Raw genomic sequence first — 9,465 nt, forward strand, 5'->3', positions numbered from 1 at the left:
AAGTTGCCTGAAGAGTATAGGAAGTTATATGAAATTATTTTATCGAAACCTGGCACAAATGTGCTATTTCACAATTGTAACTCTTTATCAGTAGTCATCCCGATTTAATTAAATACAGGGCCTTGGGAAAATTATTATTTATTGCACCTTCCATGTCAATTTAATTTATAGTAGATACCAAACAGTCCACAAATGTAACCATGTATAAACTGTATGTGTTTGATATGACCTTTTCTCCTTTCTTTCCTTTTGATTCAAAGTGGCCTCATCTAGCACCCTGATTCACCTGCTTCTTCTCCCTTGCATGTCCACTCCCTTAATCATTAAGCCCTCAGAGCAATGTTCTGGTCATCATCAAGGTATCAAATAATCTTATAAATAAATCCTTGTGTATATTTGTGGTAGGCAGTTAGATAGACATGGCAGAATAAGGACAATGGGCCAGGTACAGAAGGTCACCAGGGCAGAAAGCCCCAGCTGCCTAGCAACAAGCAAAACTGGGAAAACAAGGACCTCCCCTCCCCTCCCTTTTCTTCCCTAGCATATTTCTGGCCATGTGGTTTGGACGACCGCCCCCGCCCCCCACCCCCGACCTTCCCTTCCTAGAGTTTACATCTAGGCCTCAGTTGTGTTTCACCTTCAGGTCTAGAGATGCAGAAAAACTAAACACCTGATGCCATGTGCCATGTCTAACATCAGGACCAGCTGCATTTACTAATGACCGGCCCCTCCCCCTGGCACCAAGCAATCAGTGGAGACCACACTCTGAAAGCACACACCTGGAAAGCTGATGAACATTCTATTGAGCTCCTCCCCCAGGACATCCTCTAAAACCCCCACCCTTTCAAGCCTTTAGGACAGAGGACCCAGTTCGCTCTCCCTCTCCAGAGCACACCTGCGCCTTTCCCTTCCCCCTCCTCCTCCAACCCCTACCCTTCTCTGTCCTAAGCTTCAAGGGTGCTTATTTTGCCTGTGTTCTAAATAAACTTCCTCTTATAGTTTGAGTTCTTTCCCAGCCAGAATTCAAGTATGGAGGTTGCTGGACCAAGGTCCTGTCTGACTCCACCAGTCTAACACCTGGTGCCATTCTCACCACTGCCAACATATTGACCCCAGAGACAAAGTTTCTGTCAAACTGGAGATAACATCTAGGCTTCAGTGTGCTTCAGCTCCAGGCCCAGGAAAGCAGTGAAATCTGACAAAGTGATACCATGACTGACATCAAGATCAGATACAGTGATCAACTACTTCCCACCCTAGCACCAACCAAGCAGTAGAGACCACAACCCTGACACTGACCCTAACTCCTTTAGTCACTGTGATTAACGATGTTTCTCTTATATAACACATTCCCCGAAAGCCATCAGTGAGCCAGGTCTTTAGCATTAGCTTACCTGTGTCTCTGGGCATGGGCCACTTCCTAAAAATAAACCATTACTTTCTTTGCTATAAACTCTGTTCCTCTCTTACTGGGCTTTGATACACACAAGCAAAGGATTGGTACCACAACACCAATTCAGGTGTGTAAAATCTAATTTTGTTTATAAGTGCCATTACTGTTCTTAAGATTCCTATTTTATAGATGTCAAAAATGCTTAATTCCACCAATTCATCGTAACTCATTTACTTCTGTTTTAAAAACAAGTCTCTTAGAATTCTACCTCACACACACACCACCACTAGGCACACACAAATGCACAGGTGTGGTTCTCCCTCTTACTTTCTGAGTCACCTGAATCCTAGAGTGAAGTTATATATTATCCTAGCATTAGAAGGGAGGTATCTGGTCCTCATGCCACTTTCTGGCTTCTCCAGTCTGCAGAGAAATGTAGCTCATATCAATCTGGCCCACACTACTGTCACTGTCTTCTTTAACCCAGTTCATGTCCCCACACCAGATTTCAATTGTCAAAACCATACAATTTGCATCCTCTTTGTTCTAACCATAAGTTCTCTTCTGGTGGTACCTTGCTTTTTCCAACAATTCTGAATCCTTAATAGGGGGTGAGTGCTCAAAAATATGGGTTATCTTTTCACAATACTTCAGAATTCATGACTTTGTGTGACTGACCTCATATGGATCTAAGGAATCTCCTTCAGTCATTAGTCATTGGTACTCTAATCCTGGGTGCCATTTTGGACAGTCGGTTTTCATATATAAGTCTTGTCACTTTCTGTATTATACTGTGAGAAGCCAGTCAATTAGTATTTTCTCCTCATATCTACAGGTTTACTTTATCTCCTTCACTTTTTGGGGCCTGGTCCAAAAAACAAGGGCTGGGCACTTCCCAGAGACCATTGTTTCTAATATCTAGTCACATTCCTTTTCGATGTCTTTTTCCATATGCTAATCAGTGGAAACCTCACTTCCTATTTTAAGATATCAATTCTTAGTTCAAATTCCAACTGGCTTTGTCTCTTCATATTTAATTTGAACTTCTGGCACTGAAGCAAAAATAAATACACTTTTCTGTCTCAAGCACAAGTTTCTTGAAATTGAAAGTCCGGTCTTTTCAAAACATTGTCTCCACAAGAGGTTTACAGACATTCAGAAGTGAAGAATCTGCCTCCTTGTTTTGTTTTTTTCTCCTTTTGTTTTACTTTTATCATCTCTGCCTTGAGGATACAGTTTATAGAAACCTGTTCCTGCTGCCTGAGAGCATAAAAAAAGGAATGGGCAAACATGGTTTTGATGTCAAAACTTTGCCCAGTGCACTTGCCACTGCTAAAGAGATTTAGACTAGATGGGAGAGCATGGGTGTTTAATACCCCACTCATTCGTGGTTTCTGCCTCTGTGGTTCTTTACACATGGTTCCCTCCTTAAGTTCTTCCCTCCAAGTCTGCATATTCAAATCCAAACTACAGCAGTCCTTCCTTATCCCAGTTTTGCTTTCCATTGTTTCATTTACCCATAGTCAACCTCAATCCAATATTAAATGGAAAATTATAGAAATACACAAGTCATACGTTTTAAATGGTAGTTCTGAGTAGCATGATGAAATCTCACCAGTCTAGCTCCCTCCCAGGGGGACCTGAATAATCCCTTTGTCCAGCATCTCCACCCTATATTTGCTCCCCATCCATTAATCGCTTAGTAGGACCCTCAGTTGTCAGATGGATTCTCACAGCATCATAGTGCTTGTGCTCAAGTTACCCTAATTTCACTTAATAAAGCCCTGAAAAGGTAAGAGTAGTGATGCTGACAATTCAAATATGCCAAAGAGAAGCAGTAAAGTTTCTTTTTTTAAGTGAAAAGGTTAATGCTCTTGAACTCATAGGAAAGAAAAAAAATCATATACTGAGATTGCTTATATCTGTGGTGAGAAAGCTTCTTCTCTCTGTGAAATTATAAAGAAGGAAAAAGAAATGCATGCTAGTTTTGCTGTCACACCTCAAATCACAAAAGTTACAGCCACAATGTGTGACAATTGCTTAGTCCTTACAGAGACTAAGGGATTCCCTGAAATGAATGATAAAGTCATTTACTGCAAGTGAGAAATGGTTACAGATTCAGAAATAGTTTTGGACTAAAAAAATGCAAAATAAACAACAAAACAACAAACAAAAAAACAACACCTAGAAAGGATGTGTCTGCTAATAAATAAGCTGCTGCCACATTTCTTGCAGAGTGGAAAAGTCACTTAGGATTCCGTACTATCTGTGGTTTCTTGCATTCACTGGGGGTCTTGAAAAGTATCCTGGGCAGGGAAACTACTGTATTCTAAGCTCAGCTCAAGTGCTGCCTCTCCCATGAGGTATTTCTAGTCAAAATAATCTCTTTTTCACTAGAAATTATTCTTGCATATCTGTATCATTGTCATGAACTAGAAAAAATGTCATGTATATTAAAAATTTCTGCTATGTCTTATTTTCCTTAGTAATATTATAAGTTCCCTAAATATATTTACTGTGTCTGACTGGGCTCCTTATATATCACTAGTGATTAGCAGAGTATCTTATTTTAGTGTATATTTATGTATATACTTATATACTTAACATATATGATTTTATCTGGATAAAGCATTGCAATAGTTCACTTTATAAATTGATTAAACATTTAGCATGTTTAGAGACTAGTGGAATACTTCTGTATTCATTTCCTAGGGCAGCAATAACAAATTGTAACAAACTGGCTTGCTTAAGACAATAGGTATTTATTCTCTCACAGTTCTGGAGATAGGAAGTCTCAAATCAAGGCTTCCTCTGAAACCCATAAAGAAGAAAGCCTTCACAGACACCAGAGAGGTGAGGGCATGAGTGTGGGGGGGTGGAGGGGCAATGTGGGGATAAGGACACATATGTAATACCTTAATTAATAAGGAAAAACAAATTTTTAAAAAGAAGAAAGCCTTCCTTGTCTCTTCCTAGCTTCTAGGGGTGGCCCATCCAATTCCTAGAATTCCTGTGCTTGCAACTGATTTACTCCAATATCAAACTCTGTGAGGGGTAACAGAGTTTGCTATCCCAAAATATGCCTCTTTGTGTTATTATTTTAAGTTGATTATTTTTAAGACAAAAAAGACTCAGAAATAATCTTTAACCCTTCCTTACCTGCCTATAAGAATTTAGACCAGAAAGGGAGCTATCATCATACAAAACTATCCTATATAATAAAGAGGTAATATGCAAATTGACCATCACTCTAACACACAAAATGGCCACCCCCCTGTGGACACAAGATGGCCGCCACAAGATGGCCAGCATGGGAGGGCAGTTGGGGGTGATCAGGACAGCTGGGGAGGGCAGTTGAGGGCGATCAGGCCTGCAGAGGAGGGCAGTTGGGTGCGACCAGGCCTGCAGGGGAGGACAGTTGGGGGGGACCAGGCTAGCAGAGGAGGGAAGTTGGGGGAGTCCAAGCTGGCAGGGGGCGACAGTTGAGGGGGACCCAGACCTGCAAGGGAGGGCAGTTGGGGGGGACCAGGCCTGCAGAGGAGGGAAGTTGGGGGGGACCAGGCCTGCAGGGGAGGGAAGTTGGGGCAACCAGGCCTGCAGGGGAGGACAGTTAGAGGTGACAAGGCCTGCAGGGGAGGGAAGTTGGGGCAACCAGGCCTGCAGGGGAGGACAGTTAGAGGTGACAAGGCCTGCAGGGGAGGGTAGTTGGGGGTGACCAGGCCAGCAGGGGAGGGCAGTTAGGGGAGACCAGGCCTGCAGGGGAAGGCAGTTAGGGGCAATCAGGCTGGCAGGGGAGCAGTTAGGCCTTGATCAGGCTGGCAGGGGAGTAGTTAGGAAGTGATCAGGCTGTCAGGCAAAAGAGGTTAGGGGCAATCAGGCAGGCAGGCAGGTGAGCAGTTGGGAGTCAGTAGTCCTGGACTGTGAGAGGGATGTCCCAGATTGGAGAGGGTGCAAGCTGGGCTGAGGGACACACCCCCATGCACGAATTTCATGCACCAGGCCTCTAGTAGTTTAATATGAACTACATATAATAAGGAGGAACCCAGCAAGGTCATTTGACCAAAGTCCAATCTGTATCCCATTGCTAATGATGACCTAAGAAATATTTGTTTACCACACATTTGCTTTGCTATCTCCATGTGAATTGCCTTCCTGCCCTTTGAAGTCCATATCCATCACCCCTCCCCTTCCCCCTTAGCTCAAGATGTCCTGTAAGCCTCAACTGCCAGATTTATCCTTGGGACCAATTTTCTTATGGAACCCCTGTATACATAATAAATTGGGTTATTCTTTTCCTGTGAATTTGCCCCATGTCAATTTTACTGTTAAACCAGCCAGAAGAACTTAGAAGGGTAGAAGAAAAATTATTTTTGCTCTCCCACATCTGTTTCTATCATCACATGGCTGTTATCTTTTTAGTGTGTGCCTGTGTCCAAAGGTCACTAATCATATTGAATTAGGCCCACCCTAATGACTTCATCTTCACTTGACAGCATCTCCAAAGACCCTAGTTCCAAACAAGGTCACATTTCATGCTTAACATGAGTTTGGACATCAATATATTTTGGGGGGAGGGAGACACAATTCAACCCATAACTATAGCGAATAATGCTTGACACAGTAAGTATTCAAAATATATTTGAAGAATGGGTAAAAGATGATTTATGCATGAGTTGTTTTCATAATTTGAAAGTATTGACTTTATAGATGCCAGATTATCATCAACATACAGCAGCATGATTCTTGCTTTTAATCAAATGAACTATTTGAATATAAATTTGCTTCTATATCACTGCCTAGTTCCTTTTTTTCCCCCTGAAATTGTCCTTCATTTTTATTTTAAAGATTTTCATTTGAAGCTTACTACTATTGTGACTTTCCTGCTAAAGATCCAAGTCAAATCTATTCAATCAGTGCCCATTAATCTATTTCATTACAAATCACAGAGAAATCAAATCTGAAAGAAATAAAAATGATGTTGTACAATACATTCACTTGCCTCTCTAAACCTAAGCCCTTCAGTTGGTCAGCTGTTCAATTTTCTTGCAAATAAGTTTAAGATAATTCATATATTCAACTTTACATTATGGTTAGGTAGTCGCTGAAACATCTCTATGCCACATGCCATTGTATCTACATAAAAATAAAACCTAACTGTGAAAATTGAAACTGCACTGCACCACATAAATGGTTTGTGTGGCTATTGATAATGATATAAAAATTCAAGGATGAGTCATTAACATTATAGACCCAATGATGTGTGATTGCAATCAAAATTGCTTTCAACAAAAGAGTGAATGATTACAATATTATCTAATTCCCACTAGAAAATACTAAACTCCCACAATATTAAATTCTATCCAATCATATAACTTATATTCAACATTACTTCAAAAATATCCATTCAGAATGCTTTATAGCAACTGCAAGATATCCATAATGGCATTTACAACAGAGCAAGACATGAGAAAGCAGCACAGAGAAAATATTTGATATAAATAAATAACTCTGAAAACATTCCCACCTGCAAGTGTAACATAAGCTCTAAAAATATTCACAAATAAAGTATCTTGGGATTTTCACATTAATGCCATACCTTAATGAGAAAATATATTAGTAAAGAGTAAAAAACAAAGAATTACACATAAATACAATTCACAACAGGTATGATTTTTTTCATACTAGAATACCAAGACAATAAATGACTGAAATGTTTCTAAATATTCCATATCACAAAGTATATATTTTTCCTCTTTCATCATGATTTTCAATGTCTTGCCTGTTGCCTACTTCCTGGACTATTACCTGTTGGAACATTTGCCTCTGTGCCTAGTCTGTATTAAATTATCACTTTTCATCAACATGGCTCTTTGGTATTTTCACTTTATAAAATAAAAATATCACCTAAAAACAACCATAGTATGATTTTTGTTTGTTTTTTTCCTAAGCTATATTCTAATGATGGTTCAGATAGCTTTTCCTGTTTAAGTCATTTCATATGTAAACTTAATAATTGTGCACTAGTGTTGAGATGTTCTAAAACAACCTACAAAAGGTTTCCATCCACTGTGTAATGAATAAATGACACCCCCCTTATCATTCACATCTACTCCAAAGGGCATATCAAAGAAAATTGCTGAATTGTATTGAATGACTCCTGAAAATGAACATCATTTTCTTTTCAGCCCAAATCATTTCTGTACAATAGTGCTACTCATTCCTGGTTTGTACCTTTTCCTTTCCCACAATGATTTTATCATATTTTGTCAACTCCTGTAGGGTAAGTGCTTGACAATTAGCTTTTTTATTTGTTTAATACTCATCCAAGGATGTTTTGAGAGAGAGAGAAAGAAACATTGATTGGTCGCTTCCCATCCAGCAACCTAGGTATGTGTCTTGACTGGGAATCAAACCTGCAAAGTTTTGGTGTACAGGATAATGCTCCCACTGAGACACCTGGCCAGGCCAGGATAATTAGCTTTTTTTTTTTATTGTAATGTGTCTGATATTAAGTGTTTGATTGCCAAGACATCCATCTGTAATAAACATTGCTGGCTGCCCAACCCAAGAAGTTTCCCTTTTTAGAAAGTTCTGAGGGACCTAGGAAACTGACCATTTGACTAACCACTTGCTTTTCTTTTAATTCACTAATAAACTGTAAACCCATGAAAACTTTGGCACTTCACTCTTAACCCCATTAAAGGCAGACCCCCAGTCCATTTTCTCTCTCTCTCTCTCTCCCTCTGACCTCCATGTGTGGCTCTGGGGGTGCTATGTACCCTCCAGGACCTGTGAGTAATAAACCTGTTTTTTTAAAGTTCTCTGATGGTTGTTGTGAGGTGCATCTTGCAATCATAATATGAACAACAAGGGCTGGTCCAACAACAACATTGGCTCAGGTTGGGAAAATGTCTCTGGGGATCATCATAAATTGGATGGGCCCAAGTGAATGGCCTGAGGCATTCCTGGCTGAGAGTATCGCTATCCATAGGCTGAGGCTGACACAAAACACTCCCATATATCTTCAACCCATCCTGACACTGAGACAGCACACCTGGGCCTGGTACCCCAAGGATGCCAGATAGACAGAAGGAGTGCCAGTTAAGTTGACCAAAAGAATGTCATCAGCCCTCTATACTCCTTAATCAAAAACACAGCAGGAAATGATTTTGTCTCCCTTCTAACCACCTGCTTCCTTGCAGATGTTAAAACTACTATTCCAAAGCACATCTGCAGTTGATCAAGGTTTGACCTCCTGTGATCTTCCTAGAGAGCCAGTAATGAGCCACAATGCCATCTTGCTCCAACAGTTCACGCTTGGAGATAGTTGCCAAGCAACCCAACAGAAGGAGGAAGTAACTTCACACTGAGGTTGAAAATCCCACTCCCAGAACCCTTCCAAGCCCACCTTTTCACACAAGCCTGCCTTGTCCCCAGTTTATAAAAAGCAAGCCAAGCAGAGCCAGCCCCCAAGCCAATTCAGAAAAACATCCTTTCCTCTGTGCTGCTTCCCTTGTGCTTGAGTATAAAAGTATAAACTTAATAAAGTCTGGAAATTTCTCTGGAGTTTCCTTTTGATTTTTACCTTGAGAAACCCAGGAACCCCAATGCTGATAACAAAATAGTGTGTTTATATCATATTTCTTTCAGAAAACTAGGCATGAACATTTTTTACCTCAAAATTCCATCTATAGGGTGACCCAAATAATGTATATTATTTTTATCAGCTGTTAACTCACTCAATTTTCACGTTTAACTGATTTGAAATAGTGGGTGAAGCCAGACTAAGCTTTGAACAAAGAAACTATATCCTAAAGTGCCACTAGACTTCTTTTATAGGGATACAGAAAAGATGAAGTTTATGGTACAAAACCAGCAACAGTTGACAAATTGAGGGCATACAAATACTGATGCAATGATTCCATTGCTTCATATTATCAGCAGTGCCTGAACTAGAACAGTCATCAGTTTGAAAATGGGTTTTGCCAAAAAAACATTATTCACTTCTGTAGATTACTTTAAATTTTGAAAATGAATGGTATGTTAATAAACACTGACTTTATAATCATTCA

Source organism: Eptesicus fuscus, chromosome 7, assembly GCF_027574615.1.
Source record: "Eptesicus fuscus isolate TK198812 chromosome 7, DD_ASM_mEF_20220401, whole genome shotgun sequence".
Lineage (NCBI taxonomy): Eukaryota > Metazoa > Chordata > Mammalia > Chiroptera > Vespertilionidae > Eptesicus > Eptesicus fuscus.